The sequence below is a fragment of the Dermacentor silvarum genome, chromosome 5 (genome assembly GCF_013339745.2).
Source record: "Dermacentor silvarum isolate Dsil-2018 chromosome 5, BIME_Dsil_1.4, whole genome shotgun sequence".
Lineage (NCBI taxonomy): Eukaryota > Metazoa > Arthropoda > Arachnida > Ixodida > Ixodidae > Dermacentor > Dermacentor silvarum.
Window position 1 is genome coordinate 160,194,635 of NC_051158.1, and position 20,000 is coordinate 160,214,634.

General features: G+C 47.8%; 1 pseudogene; it reads right to left on the reverse strand.

Moving 5' to 3' along the window:
* LOC125945804 (nuclear transcription factor Y subunit beta-like) overlaps positions 1-20,000 on the reverse strand; it is a 50,020-nt pseudogene that overhangs the window by 28,654 nt on the left and 1,366 nt on the right.

The following is a 20,000-nucleotide window of genomic DNA, read 5'->3' on the forward strand; positions in this document are numbered from 1 at the left end:
TCTGTTGTTACGTGCAGAGCTGCAGATCTGTAAATGTCGCGCTTCTGTTTCTTTAGGTGCGAAGCACCTTATGCCCTCGGGCTGTCGGCGTCTCCTGTCGTCGTCGTAGACACGGTATATAAGCAAGCGGCTCGTGCTCGCGCTCGGCACGCGCTCGTGCCACTGCTCCCCGCGTTCGTCGTCGTCTGCTGCGTTGCCGCTCATCATTCCAGCGTAGAACTTCTCTTTTGTCATCGTAATGGGGAGGTCGCGTTTACGGGTTATGAGCCATTGCTTAAAGGGACACTAAAGAGAAACCGGAAGTTGAGCTTAAATGGTAGATTATCCTTTCACGATCACAGCCATACCATTCTTACTGCAAACAGATGTTTAATAAGCGAGAAAATAGCGAAAAACTGAAGAATAGGTGCTGACGCCCCTTCGAAATTCCCGTACTACGTGATGTGACGTCGGAGATTACAAACGCAGGCCGGTCGCGATTGGTCGAGAGCGATTTATCGCTGTTAATATAATGCAAAATGAAATACACCTTAAACGTACATAAACAGCATTTTCCAACTTTTTAAACCGTTTCAAGCGAGGAAGTACAAATTTAGCACAAAATTAAATAAATAAGAAAAAATGGCATGGCGAAACATGCGGCCATGATAGTTTCGTAGTTTCGTTTTTGGTCAATGCATCGTCGCGCACGCCTGTTCCGCTCTACGGTGTTTGGTTGCGTGTTGCGTGGCTCTAAAAACGTTGACTTCGCGGGAAACAGCCAGAAAATGCCTCGTGTGTGTAGTGTTGAGGGCTGTATAAATGGCCCAAGGCGCTTGATCAGAAGCAGCGGCAGTGTTGACTCGATTGTGTCCTTTCATGTGGCGTCGCTCGGAGAGCCCCGGCTCCCCGGCGTTCGCAATGGCTCAGTGCTCTGCCGATGATAAAACGGCAAAAGAGCCAGAGAAACCGATGTTGTGCTCTCTGCATTTCTCGCCCTCGGATTATGTGTATAATCTTGCCCTCGGAAAGTATCTTGGCGTGCCCCAGAGGCCAGTCCTTTTCTCGAGCAGCTGTTCCCTCAATGCGGCCTTCATCAAACCTCCTACCGGTGGGGCTGCAGCAGCAAACTGGCGGCTCGGTGAGTGCTGAATGTCATTAAATAAAGCCACGAAATAACCATACCGAGTACGTGCACAACTTTCTACGCTTGTTCTGTCGGGAACACCGTCGCCTGGCGGACCGGACGCTTCGCCTCCCATCGACGAAAACGAAGCTCTGCATTCCGCCGGCGCGGCCGGCGGCTCACCGCCATCGCACGCGGAAACACCTACCGCTCGAGCACAGAGGATCATTTCGCGCTCCATTTCACTGAATATCGCTGAAATGCAGTCCTGCTTTCCTGGCGAGCTCTTCGTGGCAAGGTTCAGCGGCAGCTACGGTATCCATCGCGGCGAACGCAAACGCAGCGACCATGCATGCAGCCATGATGCATCCAGCCCAGCGCCTCGGCCGTTTACGCAAGTGGTGACGTATCATGGCGCATTCTGATTCGCTGAGAGCAATGCAATCTGTGACGACATTGCTTCAGCGCCAAATCTAGGGTGAGAGAAATTGAGGAAGAGATATTTGGTCTTTGTTTACGAATTTCTCCGCTAATAACTCATATTTTGCACCCAACAAAAACGGCATGCATTCCTGAAGGTCCCTCTTTTATTCCAGCTGAACTTCCTGTTTCTCTTTAGTGTCCCTTTAAGGCAGTATGAGCGCATTAGCGGTGCATCACTGCATGCCTCGCACCTCCCCAGGTTTCATGTTAGTGGAACTGCATTTCGCTCAATGGGTCATTTGACACTTAGGCATAACATGTTATTCACCGCTAAAACCGAGCCTAGGACTTAACTAGTGCTAACTGTAATAACCAATAAATGCCCACACCACCATGGGGTCGTACTCGTGCCAGCCAGCGGCGATATGCACCGAGCCCGACGCCGCATGTTGTTTTACCTTCCAAAACTTCCGGGCCCTAAATGAAAGTTCTCTTTGATACAGTCATTAGAATTTACTTTGTCTCGCAGTTACCAGAAATTTTACTTCAATCGACCTAGGGTTATCTCTTTAAGACATTTCCGGATTTTACATGTATTTGAATAAGCAGCATCGGCACTGTCCCCGAGCTGAGGCTTCCTATTAATGTAGGACATTTTCGACTTGTCTTTTGACGTGAGACTTGAAACTTCCTTCAGTTCGGTCCGCATACGGAGTCGCTTGCTAAAACCGCCAATAACAAAAACATGCTATGCTGCTAATGCTTATATCTTTGCAACTATGCAACGCACGCACCTTGCTTTGGTATCGTTGTGCAGAGGAATGAAGCCGTTGTTCAGTCATACATGGGGGACGTGCACAGATTGTGCCGTTGTCGTGTCACGCATAACGTAATTGGAGCTAAAGTTAGCCTCTCGATCGCCCTTCAGAGAAGCATATATCTTAGCAGTACGTTTGTCGATTCGAGGGGAAGTGGCACGCTTGAGAGAGCTCACTCAGTCATAGTAGGTATAATTCATTAAACTCAGACCTGTGCTCATCAGAAGTTATAAGGCTTACGAAAATGCAATTTGTTGCAATAATTTAATAGTTTCTCGGCTACGGCGCCCCCTGTTCCACACGTTCAGTCCAGAAAGGGCGTGAAGAGATTTGGGCAACTAGACAGAGGGACGCCAACTCGCGCCCACCACCACTTTACACAGGCGGGCCCAGTACGAATAGGGAGCGAGCACAATTGTAAGATTAGACAGTAGGACCCCCACTACCTGCATGAGTTAAGCACATAGGCTTCTTCTTTTTGGTAGAACGCTTCTATCTGTGTTCTCTGTTTTTTGGCAAAATGCTCTGAATTTCCTGGTGGTTCGACTCCCTGTCTTGTGGCCATGGACCCGAAACCATGGACCCTTAGCCAGAAGTCAAGGATGGGCGGGGAAGAGAGGAAACTTGCTCAGCGACACCTAGGACACTGATCTCTACCCCGTGTCGGATGAAGACTCATCAGATGGCAGCTTCATCTCTGTCAAAAGGAGGAATGTCAACGCGAATGCATCAACGCAAGTGAGCACGGCGCCTCTGAAGTCAAAGCCTGAACGCTAGCCTCATGCCATCGTCTTCGTGCTCGCAGAATCGACAAGCAACCTCCGATTCCTGAACAGACAAGCACTATCTGTTTTCTAGGAAGGGGTCGGGCGGAATTAAGGACATCCGGATAAATATGCGAAAAAAATGTCCTCGCAATCGATAGTTTTCAACGGGAGTGCGCTGGAAAGAAATCACGAGTCATTCCACATTGTGAAGCTGAAAGAACAGCGAAGCTGCTTAGTACACGACATAGAGGTGACCGAATTTTACGCAAAGGTACGAACATGTTTGTTGCTTTGGTCGGTGACCATCATGACGATAGGTAAGCGACACACATTACCGTGTCACCTCTGTTATTCAAGCGAAGCTTGTATTGGCTCACAAGTGTCGGTGCCATTAACGGCAAAAGAACCGTCGCGCAAGCAAAGGCAAACGGCGGGAAAGGTAAAAAACACCTCGGGGTGTTATTCAAGAATCATCGAAGCGTGTAATTCGCCCAGTCGCCGCATTGGCTCACAAGTGTCGGTGCACCATCTCCCCTGAAGGGACGCTAGCACAAAAGCGTACGTGGTCTCTCTGTAACCGCAAAATGCCGGACGTGCACCGCCTGACGGCTGAGAGAGTATAACCCCCGCAACGCTCCTCGCAAAGCCACCGCAAAACGGCGGGAAAGGTTAAAAAAAACACCGCATCTTACACGGGCCGTACGCGCTCCACGGGGTCTTTGAATGTTTTATTTTCATCGTGGGGTGTGTGATGTGTGTTCGTGAGTGGGCGAGGGGTTCCTGGTTCGAGCTCCATAAAAGGAGCTACCTACTACGGACTACTATAATACGAGGAGGGACAGACCACACCCTAAGGATCGCCCCTAAAATAGGTAAACCGTGAATCTTCCGTGTAATTCGCCCATATGGGAGGCGTGCGTCTACAGGCCGCGATAAAAAAAAATCACGCATATCCACACTACCTGCAATCGAGGGGGACGAGCGTCTTACGCAGCCATTTACACTGCCGGAACGTGCACCGCCACCAATGACTGAGAGAGTATACGTATTCATAAACGCCATATGTGACGTCGAAACGCATAAGGCGGAGAGGCCACAGCGTCCTATTACACGGGCCGTAACGCGCTAGCACAAATAACAGAAACGCCCTTCATTATATTGCCACTGCACCATCTCCCGCTGAAGGGGACGCTAGCACAAACGCGTTAGAAACGTGCAGTACTCTCTAGTAAGGGGGAGAGGCCACAGCGTCTTACGCAGCCGTTTACACATGCCGGAACGTGCACCATATTATGTATATATGCGTATACATTTGCCGCCAACGCCATCACTTCATTAAAGTATATGCACTATAATAAACTACTGCGGCTGAGGGTGCCTCGAGAGCGCCGTAAACCCCCGTATTCATAAACGCTTGCGTTCATAAAGTGTTACTCGCGGCGCGCTTCCAAGTGCTTTGCCTTGATGAGGATTTTTTTATCGGTGTCCCATCTGCATATCTTTATAACCAATAGCCGTTAACTCGTCGAAGGTCGAAGACGTAAATGTATGGCGCCGGGAACATGCCCCAAGTTGCCTAATTCAATCACATTTAATATGCCGTGTGTATGTTTAAAATACGCACTATTTTTTTTGCGCTTCGATGCTTGGTATATAAGGTTTGCGACCCCCTGTGTGTGGAAGTTTTTCTTTTTCGCTGTTGTATTTTGGTTTACACGTCACGCCTCCTTTACCGTAGCCAGCCACTCGCGCACGGCGGTTAGTTTCCCTTGCGTTGCGCGTGCTCTTCGCGTTCGTTGCAATTATTTGACGATATCTACGCGCAATTTTTGCTTTTTTGCCCACAAAACTGTGTGCTGACAGGATTAAGCTGGTGTAAAAATAACTGCGATGTGAAAATAAGGTTTAGTTAGTGCTGTAGAGAAAAATGTAACGTAACTTGTCTGTGTCAATCTTGCGTAGTACACACAAGAAATCAAACGACGCACAAAATACATTTACTTATAATGTCTAGTACAATCAATCATGAAAGAGATATGTACATGAAAAATTATATGTACTGTGTGGCGCCTGAAGGTTATGTTGAAAGAGGAGATAACAAAATTAATTCGCAAGGTAGGCTCGACACACAATTCGGGATAGAGAGAGTTTTTTTTTTTTTTATTTATTCATTACATGGGGGGGGGGGGGGTTCAAGTGAGTACATCAACCTTATTACACACAATATAAATCGAAAACAAGAATGCAAACAAGAAAACGCAACCGCGGGTAATATTCATCAAGATATCCAGCCAGATATCCAGCCATAATACATACATCAGCTACCATCGAATACGTCGCATCAGCCAAACACATCGATGGCGAGTACAGAACATTTCATAAGTAACCATTAGAACACTGATAACTACATTGAAAAAATAAACAACACTGCATACATATCACGTACAAAAACCGTAAATGAAACTAATACAGTCAAATACAGATTAGCAATGTCTTTCACTTCGAAAATATAGTCCATGATGATGTAGGGCTGTTGACTTTAACAGACGGCGCCCATCCTGTCGATTTCCCTCGTACTGGTCCTCTTCAAAGTGTTTCTAAGTACAGGTAAAACAACAAAAGTGATTATTGATATGAAAAGTTGCCTTGTAAATACAGAGAACCCATTACAGTGCTTAAAAATAAATTTTAGCAGAAGCAATGCTGTATTACCTCGCTTCACACGTTTCGAAGAAATGCACAGGCTACAACAGACACCATGCCAGAAAGCGCCGAAATATTTTGGTCCCATGATGCCCCTTAACTCTACTACACCTGGGCATACCGTGCACAGGCATTTAAAGACCGTCACAGTACCCACTACGATCGGGAATGAGCACGAATGACCATGGGCTTACGATCACCACGCTACAAATATGTACAAGTCTAAAAAATCAGCTATGTAACGTAACACCCTGAGGTCCGCAAGATATCTCCTGAGAAATCAGAGAAAATCACAATGTTTCGCTTACCACGTACAAAACAGCCGCTCTCCCCAGACGAAGAACTGCGTTCTTTAGTCCCAAATAACCAGTACCGAAAAAAGAAAAAAAAAAAGAAACAAGAGACACACACGATGTGTGCTTCCCGTGAAAAAGGAAAATAGGTGGCTTACGTGACGATTCGTAGCTAATGTAAGACTATTTCGCGGCTAAGCATCTTCGTCAGTCCTTAAAATAAGGGTACAGACTGCGCCCATCAAAACGAAAAAAGCCTATGCGACACGCGCTCGCAAACCATACGCTACTCAGACAGCATCGGTGCAGTGCTTACTTAGTTCGTGAGCGAACGTAGGTATACGTGAGCGAGGATCAGAGAATACTTTCTTATTTAAATGAAAAACACGGTGCGGTAGTCAAAACATTCTTGACACTTACCTCGCAAATTCAGGAGTTATCCGTTGCCTTCCAGTGATCGCGCTTTACTTGGGCTTCCCATCTCTTCTGTCGCTCTGGGTCCCGGGGGAAGCGAAAACAACGCAGTCCTTTACGCGTCGATCCGGCGCACTTGGGAACACAACAGCCCGTCATGTCGACACGATGCACTTGATAGCTTGTCAGTCATGCGGCTGAACACTGTCTAGCAAGTAGAAGCGTCCGCGAAGCATCCGCGCGCACTGTGCCTCGAACTCAGCACCGGCACCAAGCAATCGCAACGGCTCGCTGTGACACAATATGGCGTCGCAGCGAGAAAGCGGCGGCGCGGGGGCGGTCAAAGGTTGGCACCACCCTGAACGGTGGCGCTGGCATCGAGGCGCCCTATCACGTACGGACGCACAACGCCATCTATTGAGCGATTCATAAACTAGAGGTGGCTACATACTACTACTACTACACTACTACTACAGAGGAGGGAACGACCCACACCCATGGAGGTAAAAAATACTAGGAGGGAGCGTCACGTTATTCCGCTAGCCTCGGCAAGCCAACCTCCTCTGAAGCCACCCCTCCCTCTCTCAGGGGCCCCGTGCGCGGTGCCTTCTGGGGCGGAATAGGCCCACAAGGTTGCCGGAACATTCGTGATTGTTTGGTACGTGGTAACTTTTAGTGGCGCCTGCCGTCACAGGCTTGGAGGCCCGTATTCGGGTGGTGGTTTTCTGCTACTTCGCGCGTCGTTCTTCGCTTCAAATGCGATGCCTTGAAACGTGGAGCAAGACTGGGGCGTCTGACTCATGAAGACAAAAATTTTCAAGGCGTCACTTGCGCTTACCACCGCGGTTAGTGGAGTTGCCAGCGCTCGCGGCTCGAAACCAGTCCAGACGCCCGAGTGTGGTCTATTTTTCCTACGTACTCAAGTTTCGTCAAATCAGCCGTTGTGCACCTTAAGCTGTGGTGCGTATTATTTTGCTAATTTTTTGTCCCGCTGTCTTGCACCTAGAAAGAAACGAGATGTTTTGAGGGACACTATTTGTGTCGCATTTTCGCTTAATAAAAGGCTGGTGTGCGTGTTTTATTTTGCGAGAAATAATTTTTGTCACGCTGTCTTGCACCTAGGAAGAAACGAGATGTTCTGAAGGACACTTTTTTGTCGCATTTTCGCTTAATAAAAGGCTCTGGTGGGCGTGTTTCATTTTGAGAGAAATAAATAGCATTAGCCTGCATTCTAAACGCCGAATTGATCGCCGTTTATTCATATTTACGTGTACTATTTTGCAAGATTGTGTGGTGCGACGACGCTGTTGAGACGCGCCTCGGGGATCCATTTTCGTTATATAATAAAGCAAATGGACGGAATTTGTGCATTATCTAGAGTTTATTCAGCCGTTTCCGAATGCGAGTATAGCCCCACAGCATAATTATGTCCTAGAATCAAACTCTGCCAGGGGGACCCTTCTTCCTCTGCTAGTGTGAAACGGCATGAAAACTGAATACATAGCGGCAAGGGAAAAATGGCAGCATTCATTTGCACTTGTGGATTCATTGTGTTGCTGGTGTACTTGTACTATGGAAAGCACATTTTTATCACAAGAGTAATTGTTTCATTCTTTATTCAGTGTTTATTGCACTTATAGAAGCCAGAAGACTTCACACAAATATAGAAGGAAGCCACGTTTATAAATTAAATGAAGTACATTGCAAAGATAATACACAAAATAAAATTATAAACAGCAAGTAGGAAAACTTATTGTGCCACTGCTCTTCGGTATCAGTATTAGCATACTTGTATGCCACAGGGCATTTGTATAATAATGTTAAACAAAGTAAACTATATCACACCTAGTATTGATACCTTTAATAAAACTGGTCAATGGGATCAGCTGTCCTTGAATGTAACTGCAGTTTTGCTTACAATGCCTTGTATGCAACGCCTTCAATACAGGGCTATAATTGTATAATATTTATATCTGCGCTGTCCTCACAAATATCGAAAGGCTTCGGTGATTGTGCTTGTCAGAAAAGTAAGCAATACATATGCAGAAATTTAAAAAAGAGTGGTAGTTCACAAAGTCAAAGTTGAAACAATTGATGTGAGGTCAGACCCACAAAGTAAGTATGTCAACATTAAAATACAATGCATTTTGCTGCAAGTAAAATGTACAACAAAGCTTATGTTGTATCACATACCTACAAAAATGTTTGCACCGTCGGAGCTGAGCCAACACACCGCAAAATTAGGACGCGACGGCTCTATTACGTTGTGAACCTCAAATTAATGAATATTTCACGGTATTTAATACACTCATTGAGTGGTATACACCAAATGTTTGTGGTTACAGTGAACAATATATGCACTTTACAAAGTAACTCAAAAAACAAATACCTTAACATAAAACCTGGTGGGACAGCTGAAGTTGATGGATAAAGCAATTAATTGTGTGGGCCATCATGAACATAATTCACCCACGAGAAAACTTGTGTAGCAATTCTTCCAGTACTGCGAGCCGCAGGCACCCAAGCTCAGTCGACACCCTGCCTGGGTCAGCAGAGTAACCATGATCCTGGAAAATTGCTTCTGTGAGTGGTTCACTGGCTGCAGGGCTTCTCTGAGGGGCAGTGAGGTTAATTACATCGATGAAGTATGGTTTTTTTAGAGGAGCGTACAAAGAGAATTTCGATGTGTTCCAATAGAAAGCAATTTCCGCCATGTCCTTGACCTCATTACGAACTATCAGACGCTTCAATGCTGCTGCAAATTGCTTTGCTGTTGGGTTGTCATTGAAGCCCCCAAATGATTTTATTGCAGCAAAAAAGTAATTCAAGGTGGTCCTGACTGAGCTTGGCAGTCGCAAGATATGCCAATAGGCCATTTTCTGTAACCAAGTGGTTGTATAGACGGTTGTCTAAGCACACCAAAAGGCGAATGAAGCCTGTCTTTTGGTTGGTTTCTGTCATTAGTTTACCAGCTGCAGACTCCCTAAGCGAGCAAAAGTAGGCCATAAGTTCTTTGACATACGCAGTGACAGGAGCCACATTTTCAGGACACAGCGGTCCTTTCTATTCTTCTTTCCTTGGATGTCTTGAATTTAAAATGTCAAATGCGTTGTTTACATATCTGATAAACTCTTCTGTTGGCAAGGAATTTGAAAATTTTTAATTTTTTTGAGCTCTGCAGTCACTAAGAGCATCTGCTACCGATTGACTAAACGTTTGAGCCAACAATGAGACTTTCATGGGCTGGTTTTTCCAGGTAATATGTGCTTGTCTAAGTTTGTTTGCCAAATGTAGGCCCTCTGTGTACTGGATTTCATGCAGTTCATCAATGTGTTTCAACAATATGAACTGTTTGTTCGTATCACAATAGCCTTTTTATCAAACAGGGTGTGCCGCAATAGCTTCAACATGTGACAGGGATCCACCATGGCAAAGAAAAGCTTTTTTGTCACTGGATGTGCAAAAGAAGCATCCAGCTCAGTCAGGTCCATCTTGCAGCCAAGGCTGTGCAGCAATGACAAGTTCGCTGCAGCGCCATAGCAGGTCAAACTCACAATGTGTGCACATTTTTCGTGAGTGAAGCTAGCAGCTTGCAGCACCAAATTGCGCCTCTGCTCACCACCAAGGCCATGCACTCGAAAGTAGCCAATCGGCAGCTTCCATCTGCCATTGATCGCAACAAGCATTAAAACAAATGCATCTTAGGCAACTCGAAAGCTGTCATCATTGACATCAATGCCCATGTCAACATATCCATGGAAGCTTTTCCCATCCCACACTACTTCTTTGAATGGCCATCTCATACACAACTAGATTGCATAATGTGGAGAGCCACGCTTCACCTTGATAGCCAATGCAGTCATTGCCTCTTTTGAAAAGTCAGCAGCCCTATCAATGGATTGATATCATTTACACAGTGTCTTTGGATGCGGGAGGCATGTGTTGAAAACAGCTTGTACATATCTGTATGCTCTAGGGGAATAAAAATGCAAAGTCAGTGCAAATGGCCTGAGCTCTGGCGAGTAAGCGGGTGACATTGCTGGCACCAGACTTATGTGGCAGTTGACGCATGAGCAAGTCTTTTTTGCCCCACCAAGACTCTGCAATATGGCGACATCCTCATTTCCTAGAATGCGATTGTCAGATAAATCTTCTATGACATTTTCGAGATGAGCAACCTTTTGAAAAAGCCATTGATGGGATTGCCATAGAGTCTTCATCTTATTGGTCGCAGTTTGTGTGTTTTCCTTATTCCAACTTTACTGAAAAAAAGTGTTTTTTTATCTTACGTAACACTGCTTTGCTGCAGTTTGTTTTATTTTCCTTATCTTGTACTTATCCTAGATTGACTAAAATGAGATTATGATGTAGCATATATGGCTTTCATTCATTAGCACTTGCTTTTGCCAGTGTTAACAATGAAATTTGAACACAGTATGCTTGTCACCTGTGTCAAAAAAGGGCTGTAATGTAGCCAATGATAGGTTGAACAGTTCTATCTTTCTCTTCATTCTGAGCATTACTAATAGATCTTTTAAATCTGTCAAAAACATCTTACAAAAAGCTGTATGACAGTCTCATATGCATTTTTGAAACTTAAATAATTACTTTAAAGGTGAAATACAAACTATATATTAAAGGGAAACACCAGATTTTGCAAAGCAGATCAGAACATGAATGAACCAAGGCACATATGTGAGAAAATGTCTTAAGCAAGCTCTGTGACCATTATGACAATCAAACATGCCAGGACATGTTGGATTTCGGAAGGCTCATCAGCGATGTCTGAATCAGTGAAAGACGCGCTAGCAGATGTCACCCTCTGCTAGAACATCAATCAGACAAGCCCTCAGAGATGTCCATATCCATTGTGGCTTGAGAGAGACCTGCCTGAATATAAGAAAAGCATATTTAGCTTCAGGAATGGTGGGGGACATCTACCAGAGTCATGAAAAAGGTATGATCAAACTGAAAACATGCATTATAGCTGCATACAGCTGTGCATCAACTTACTGGCTCAACGTGATGCTGTTATGTTCCCGTGGATGTAGCTGCTTCACTTTAAAGTTGACTCATTGCTGTGGCATCGTCCTTTGCAAGCGCCTGCAGTTAAAGAATAACCCACCAGATATTTTTAAGGTCCAACAATAACATTTACTGTGGAATTCATTTACACAACCTTTGCAGAGTCATGCAAAAGACCTCGCATGATCTGTGCATGCTTTCCCTACACACCGCATCCTCTTGTATAGAAAACTATCTTTGATCTAAGTGTGCTTGTAAAATACACATACAGCTAATTGAATCTCGGGGGAAATGGAGCTGTAGTAACTTTGCAGTGCATGTTTCACACAAAAATATCAGATATAGCTGTAACACATACATAATGTAATGTAATGCCCCCTCTGTAATGCCTCCAGGCCTTCAGGGTACTACTAATAAATGAATGAAAATGATGTTCACTCCTGTAATTTAAAGTAAAACTGTGTTATTTCATCTCAACTGTCATTTACCTGTTGTTTAAAATATGTCAACCAACATCATATCTTCTGAAAAAAAGAAAAAGAAAATGATATTTAGCCTCAACATGGGGAGTGATTGAACCTTGCAACATGATGTTTGAACTTTGCGCTCACAAGCCGAGTTACTACGAGCAGAATATTCTCTACAAAATTATTGTTCTTGGCGACTATTGCAAAACTTGGTATGTTATGTGAAGACTAATCTTTCATGGTTTCTTCAATTAATTAGTTTTATTGCAATTTTGATTGTTTTCAGCCACAAAAAATACATACACAATTCAGTCAATAATAATTTTTATAGCAGGAAATGTAATTCTTCGACAATAAATAATTCCACATCTTACCTATTTAGGAGTGTACGCTAGCTGATAAAAGTACTTTAAAGAGAAATAAATGTTTAACACTTAGCGGGAATTATGACAAAGTTGGGAAAAAAATGGCTTGAATAGTATTGCACCACTATTTCGTCAGTTATAATTCACACGAGCACGTAGTCACTAACGATCGCGAATATTGCAGTTCCATTTTCATAAATAAAAGAAACGTTCATTGTGCTTACCTATGCAAGGACAGGCCATCGCGCCGATTTTCTGTTCGATTAGGGCATCCTGGCACAAAACACTTCATCACGCAGGTGCGCCTACTGCTGACGGGAGTTCTCGCCGGTCTGCTAAGAGGCCGAAGACTTTGAGCAGATCTCGAGCAACAGTGTCGACTGCGCTACGGGCCGGCACGGCCCTAAATATGTTCGGAGTCTCCGGCTCGCCAGTCCACCCTTGGGCACAAGACGGGATGCATTTTTTCCCGTAGGGACAGTCGCTTCGGACCCTGTACGCTCGCTTAATCGCGTGCACATTTTGCGGGGGCGAAAGGCATCATTGTTTCCCAGAAGGCGTCGTCAAACGCAACGAATCATCGTCGGAAGGGCGGCTTGGTTGCCTTCACACGTTTGCAGGGCGAAAGGTTCCCTCGTTTCCCTCCACCACACCGAAACGCAACCAGTCGTCCTTGAGGTGGTCCTCCCGGGTTGTTCGGCGCAATGCCGGTTAACCGACGCCTCCGTTCGCAACAGCCTTGGCGCCCGTCTGCTAATTAAGCGGCGATACTCAACTGCTTCACACACTCGAATTCCTTCACCCTTCCTTCGGCGCGCGTTTGCCACGCCGAGTATGTGCGCATATTCCGAAACCCCCTCAGCAGACGAAACCGAAGCCACCGAAGCGAGCCGAGTAAAATGTACCGCTTGCCTATCACGTGAGGGCCTAATTCCCATCATCCCATTCCTCTAAATTTTTTATGACTAGGCTTCAAGATTGTCACATGACGCTCCCTCCTAGTTTTTTTTTCCTTCCTTCATGCCCACACCCTGAGGAGCTTCGCCCCTAAAGAAAGGTGCGGGCTGCCGCGTCGGGCGCGCTGCTATGGGAGCGATCGTGACGGCCGTAGTTGCATTGTCGGCCGCTTGGCTGTGCCGAACGGCGCTAGCTGAGGGGGATGGAACGCTTCGGCTTGCAGGCGCGACGGCGTTCCAAGCGCGTTCCTGACGCATTTGCTATGCCGATTCCAGACAACAGACCCCGGCGTGTGGCGCCGCGGCGGATCACACCGTTTTCGATGCACGCGGCAGGCCGCACCTTTTTATTGCGATAGCAATTATATGGACACTTCAACCGGATTTCTGCCGTCGCCGTCGTCGTCGTCGTCGCCGTCGCCGTGAGGTTCCGTATAGATAAAATCTTCGCGCGCGCCGTATGCCCGAGCGGAAGCGTGCGGGGACGCGCGCTATCACGGAGAGCGAACGCACTCAATCTCCCACGCGCAAGCAAGGAAGCAGGAAGCCAGCGCCGGAGGGAGCGGGGCGGGGGGGGGGGGGGGGCGCAATTCTACTCTGCCAACAACCGCGCTCGTCGCTCGCCGGCACCGTCTCTTATCTCCACACGGCTCTGACCTTTATGCGCCGTGCATTCGCCGCTCAGTTTCCGTTGAAGCGATAGACCGCACGTACCTTCGCCCGCTGCGGCGTACGCTTGCTGCCAGCGTTTTGACAGTCGTTGTCGGCAGTCATTCAGTGTGATCTATTCGTGTTTCTTTGTGCGCGCTCACACCACGCTTGTTCATTCAGTTAGTAATAGTCGGGCCACATTTTCCAACGCACGCTACACATGCAATGCTGCCCAGATCGGCAGTGCAGCGCTACAGGTGTGTCCCTTCGCACGTGCTGCCCTCGGGAAGCGCTTCTCATCAACACCACCGTTTCACACGCGCCTTCTCGTGGTCATCGAGTCTCTCTTCATGTCGGTCTACTTACGCCGCAGCACACCTGCTTACTTTATCAGCTCATGTTTACTACAATTCATATTGCTACCAAAGCCGCTCACCTTACTTCGTATGACATTGCTGTGTTGCTATCGCATTCATTGCTTCGCCCTTAGGGCGAAACTGTGACATTTTTTTTTTTATCCAGCGGCCGTGGTTGTTAGATTGGCGTCAAAACAGGCCGCTTTCGACGAGGAACGCCGTAAACGTCGCCGGGAGCAGGCTCGCGCTCGCCGTGCGGATCCTGCGTTCGAGGCAGCCCAAGCCCAGCGGGAAGCAGCGGATCCCACCTTAAAAGTATGTCTTACCGAAGCCCAGCGTTAACGAAGGTTAGTGAACCCCGAGGCCAGGAAACGCGACACCCGAGTTTGAGAGTACGACAAGCTTCGCGTGCCCCGGTTGTTCCCGGTAGGGGAAGGGCTTTAAATTTTAACAGCGGCGCTGTTTAAGGTCTTGGTTAGGCCGCGTAGTGCGAACAAAAAACAGCGCCTGGCGATGACGTCACGGCGCGTTGCGTAGCAGCGCCTCGCACAGCTGGTGCGAGGCGTTGCTAGGCGACGCCCGTGACGTCGTCGCTCGCCGAGGTTACCACCCTCTCCCAGGTTACTGTCGCCACAGCGCGAGGCGCGGTCGACGTATCCGACGTTCGTCGGCGTGCCCCGGCTGCAGCCGGCGTCGAGATGCGACATGCTGCATTTAGCGCCGGTCTCGTCACCCAGAATGGACTACATCCGCGTCTCGTCGAGCAAGATGGGCTGATGGATACTGGTGGCGGCCCGTGCAGCGAGTTCCTATGCGTCGCGGTGCAGACGTTAAACTATAGAGGGGTCGGTTTACAGGAATACGTCGACCACGCCTCGCACCAAACTATTGAGTGCTGCGCTTTCACTGGGGTGGTGTCGCCGTGCCGAGTGCGCTTGCGCGTCAACGCTACGTCGGACTATAACGTGGCCTTTAGAAGACTGCGCGCCGACCCCGAGTATCGTCCCGATACTCGGGGTCGGCTAAGTTAAGCAAGGAAAGCAAATACAAAACTAAGAACAAGGCAAGCCAAACGAAATTAAGGAGAGGAGAGCAAAGTTAAATCTAGGGAAGGGCCACCAGCTTCGCTGTTTGCCCAGTCTTCGCACCACTTAGTGTGAAGCTGCCCCAAATATTTTTATAATTCCATCATATTCGCCTGTAGTCCCGACTCCCTAGGAGCAACAAGCCTACGAAGAGCGACGGCAGGAGCAGTAACGAGAATGCAATCGTCGCCGGCGAGCGGCAAACACCACCGATGAAGATCGTGCACAAAACGCCAAGCGCGTACTGGACGTAGCTCTTCGTACGCGCTTTGTTCCTCGGGAGTCTGGACTATACGCGGCCTCACCATAACGACGACAGCAGATAATTGAAATTCAACATGGAAAACACCAACTTGTCTTTGTGGTTTTTACTATACATTCGCGCGGACGACGCGACCGCCGCCCAGAGGAGCCGGAGGATACTAGACACGCGTGACGTTTCGACGGCACCGCCACCATGGGAGAGCGGAAGGAAAGGAAACTAGATACGCAAGCGCTTGGAACGTTTACAAAGCGAGGGCAGTGTGAACGTATAAATGGCTGACGTGGGCCGGCCTTTTTGGGCTAAGATGCGATCGAAAAAGCTTGCCATCAGCGAGACCATCGCAGCCTCTCGTGATGTCTACGCACTGCACATCGCCGCCAAGTAAATAAACTTCACTAGGCAGTCGCACACTACACTGACACACACTTCAATGCCAGCCCAAAAACTTTCCAACAATATTATTCAACAAACACTAAATGAACACGCACCTTCATGCCTGCTCCAAAGCTAGCGCCAAAAATCTAGTGTCATGTGTCATTTATAACAGTTCTTTTTGAAAAATTGTAACAAACATTTTTAAAAAATGTTCTATACCTTTGTACCTGGGACCTCTTTGGTTCCCATGTGTGACAAGGGTAGTTCAAGGGTGCACTACAGGTCCCGGAGCCCATCACCCGGAGTCCACAGGGGTATGTGCCATTACGCTTGAACCCTTTCTCTACTATCCCCAGGATCGGCCCACATTTTTGCTTACGCACACAAAAAATACACGGAACCCTAGCCATATACAGCTTCGCTGTAAAATTGCAAGAAATCACGGAGGTAGGAGGCATCAAAGTGCGTGCCTATACGCGATAGACGATGCATCCACAGCAGGTGTATTCTATCACATTGATGTCGCCATTCTCAACGTGGGCTTGCCTATCCTCGTCAAACCAGCAAGTGAGGATGTTGTCGTCATGCATGTGAGCCGCCTTTGAACCACGCGCTGCATCAAACTGATTTTCAAAGAAGGTTTCATACTATCTGACGCCGAAAGTCCCATTTCCGACACCTTGTTCGGCCACTCGCCTCTTCAATGCCGTCAGTGCTATGGGCTTGCACATGTCAAGGGGGTCTGGCCAAACTCGTTACTCTGTCCCTGGTAAATGTGAACCTCACGCGGAAGACACTTGCCCGGCTCCTGTCCTGAAGTGCGGCAGTTGAAATCGTTCTCATGCAGCCTCGTCTAAGGACTGCCCTCACATCAGGAAAGAGCTCGCAGTTCTAAAGCAAATGGCTCGGGACAATTCCTCATGCAGGGGGACTGCTGAAACAATCCGGCGTCGACGTCACCGAACGTCCTAAAAAAGGCAGCGGCACGAAAGGAGAGTGGTCCTTCCATTGTAACAGCCACATTCTCCAGTCAGGACACAACAGTGGTGATCAGCACAAGAAAGTTAGCTGAAAAGAAGCATTTCTCCAGAGGAATGGCTTGCGCTTCCCAGCCAGCAACTTCTCAAAGAACCACAGATTGTCAAGCCTACTCTTGCCTCTAATGATACGCCCAAAGCAGGTCCTCAAATAATTTCGATGCCGCGTCCTCTCATAGATGCCATTCGAGTGATATTGTTACGCGAACGAAGGATTAAGCACTGGAGACTATTTACAAAGTATATTTATTTACAAGAGACAACTGCAGCGCTGGCCAGTTCAGCCAACAGCTCGAGAGCAAGGAGCAGTTCGTCTTCTTCGTCGCTGCGCCCGCGCGCATCGTCCACAAGAAACACGCAATATGCATGTATCATTGTCCCCATACAGAACACATCCTACACTCATGTAACACTGCCATTACCTCTCCTTATTTTCCTTACCCTCAACCTCCTTCCTGGAGTGCTTAGCTTCACTCGGACTTGGCGGATCATCAGCGGGCCTTCACGGAGCAAGCGCTCATTTTTTTACTGGGCCTTAGTGCTGTCTGTAAATAAAGTTTCTTCCTCCTCCTCCCCGGCGGCAGAAGCACCCGCCTGGTGCGTCTAAATGTCGGTGGTAACTGGAGAGTAATATGGTTTTAGGCAATCAACATGCACAACGTCAGTGAAATACGGGGCAGATGAGTAACTGGTAGTGACTGAGGCGATTTCATAAGTAACTGGAGTCACGGCTCGCAGCGCTCGATAGGGACCTGTGTACCGAGACAGGAGTTTTTCTGACAGGCCAACGTGACGAGTCGGGGACCACAGGGGCACCAGAGATCCAGGCGAAAAGTGGACGTCTCTGTGTTGACGATCGAACAAACGCAGTTGGTTCTCTTGGGAAGTCAAGGAGGCGAGCGCGGGCAATTTCGCGTACTTGAGCTGCCCTGGGGATGGCGTCAAGTGTATATTCACTGGTCTCTGCTGCAGCGGTTGGAAGGGATGTGTCCAGTGGCAATGTGGGTTCCCGGCCAAACAACAGAAAGAACTGTGAATAACCGGCAGTGTCGTGTCGCGAAGAACTGTAAGCGAATGTGGCATAGGGTAGGGCAAGGTCCCAATCAGTATGGTCGGACGAGACATACTTTGCAAGCTTACCTGTCAGGGCTCGATTCAGACGCTCCGTGAGATCATTAGTATGTGGATGGCAAGACGTAGTCAACTTGTGCCTGGTCGAGCAGGACTGCAGGATGTCGACGATGGCTTTAGAACGGAATGTCCAACCACGGTCAGTGAGAAGTTGGTGTGGAGCTCCATGCTGCAGAATCTCGTCGCGTAAAAGAAAATCGGCGACCTCTGTGGCGCAGCTTGTTAGAAGCGCTCTGGTGATGGCGTAGCGCGTAGTGTAATCTATCGCCACCGCGACCCACTTGTTGCCAGACGTTGATAGAGGGAATGGCCAAGTTAGTCCGAGCCAACGCGAAAGAACGGCTCCAAAGGAATGTCGAGCGGTTGAACGCACCCGGCAGGGAGCGTCGATGGTGTTTTTCGGCGCTGGCATTTCTCACACGCTGCAACGTATTCCCCGACGGAGCCCGGCCAAAAGAAGCATCGACGAATCCGGTCGTAGGTGCGGGAGCCGCCGAGGTGACCTGCCGTTGGTAAGTAATGAAGTTCTTGGAGAACAGCTTAACGGAGATGCTTAGGAGTGACGACGAGTAGGGCAGGACCGTCGGGGCGTACGTTGTGGAGGTATAACGCACCATCCCGGAGAACAAACAAGTGAAGGGACAAATCAGAGGGCAAGGATTCCAAGCGATCAATGATGGCGTGCAAGGTGGCTTCACGGCGTTGCTCGTCAGCGACGTGTAACAGCGGAGAAACGGAGAAAACGCAAGCGTCGGCATCGGTGTCAGGGTCGGCGGGTGGTTCGTCCATTGGATAGCATGATAAACAGTCTGCGTCTTGATGTAGGCGGCCCGACTTGTACACGACTGCATAGAAATATTCTTGCAGCCGCAGAATCCAGCGACCAAGCCGGCCGGTAGGATCCTTGAGTGAGGAAAGCCAGCAGAGCGCGTGGTGGTCCGTGATTACTGAGAAATGCGTGCCATACAAGTACGGGCGGAATTTAGAAACGCCTAGACGAGAGCCAGGCATTCACGATCTGTAATCGAATAGTTCCGCTCCGCTGCTGTGAGGAGGCGGCTATGCGTAGGAGATAACACGATCTTTACCCTGTTGGCGTTGGGCTAAGACGGCCCCGATACCGTGACCACTGGCACCTCTGTAGGAGAGGACGGGTCAAAGTGGGCCAGTATAGGTGGCGTGGTGAAAATGTTGGTCAGGTTGGCAAAAGCGGCAGTTTGAGCGGGACCCCACGTAAACGGTGCGTCCTTCTTCAGAAGTCGGGCAATGGCTGCGAAGTATATAATCTGGTTATAATCTGATTATATACTGGTTATAATCTGATGAAACAATGCCGCTGTTACTAGAATGGACAAAGTGCAATTCCTTACTTATTAATACCGCAAAAACAAAAGCAATACTCTTCAGACCAAAAAATAAGGTTGTAAACTTGCCGTTGATTACACTTGGTCACAATGTGATTGAAACAGTCGAACTTGGGATGACCATATCCGCTAAACTCATTAAAAGTTGTGCAAAACTGTGGGTATGCTAAACAAATGTAGACATATCATTCCTCAACGTATAAAACTACTACTATATAACTCGCTAGCCCTTTCGCTGTTAACCTACGCCCACATAATATGGGGCACAACAACGAAAACGAACCTAAACCGACTGTTCCTAATTCAAAAGAAGTTTATGAGAATAATTGCAAACGTCCCATATGATTTTCACACGCAGCAACTCTTTAAATAGTTTACGGTTATAAATTTGCATAATTTT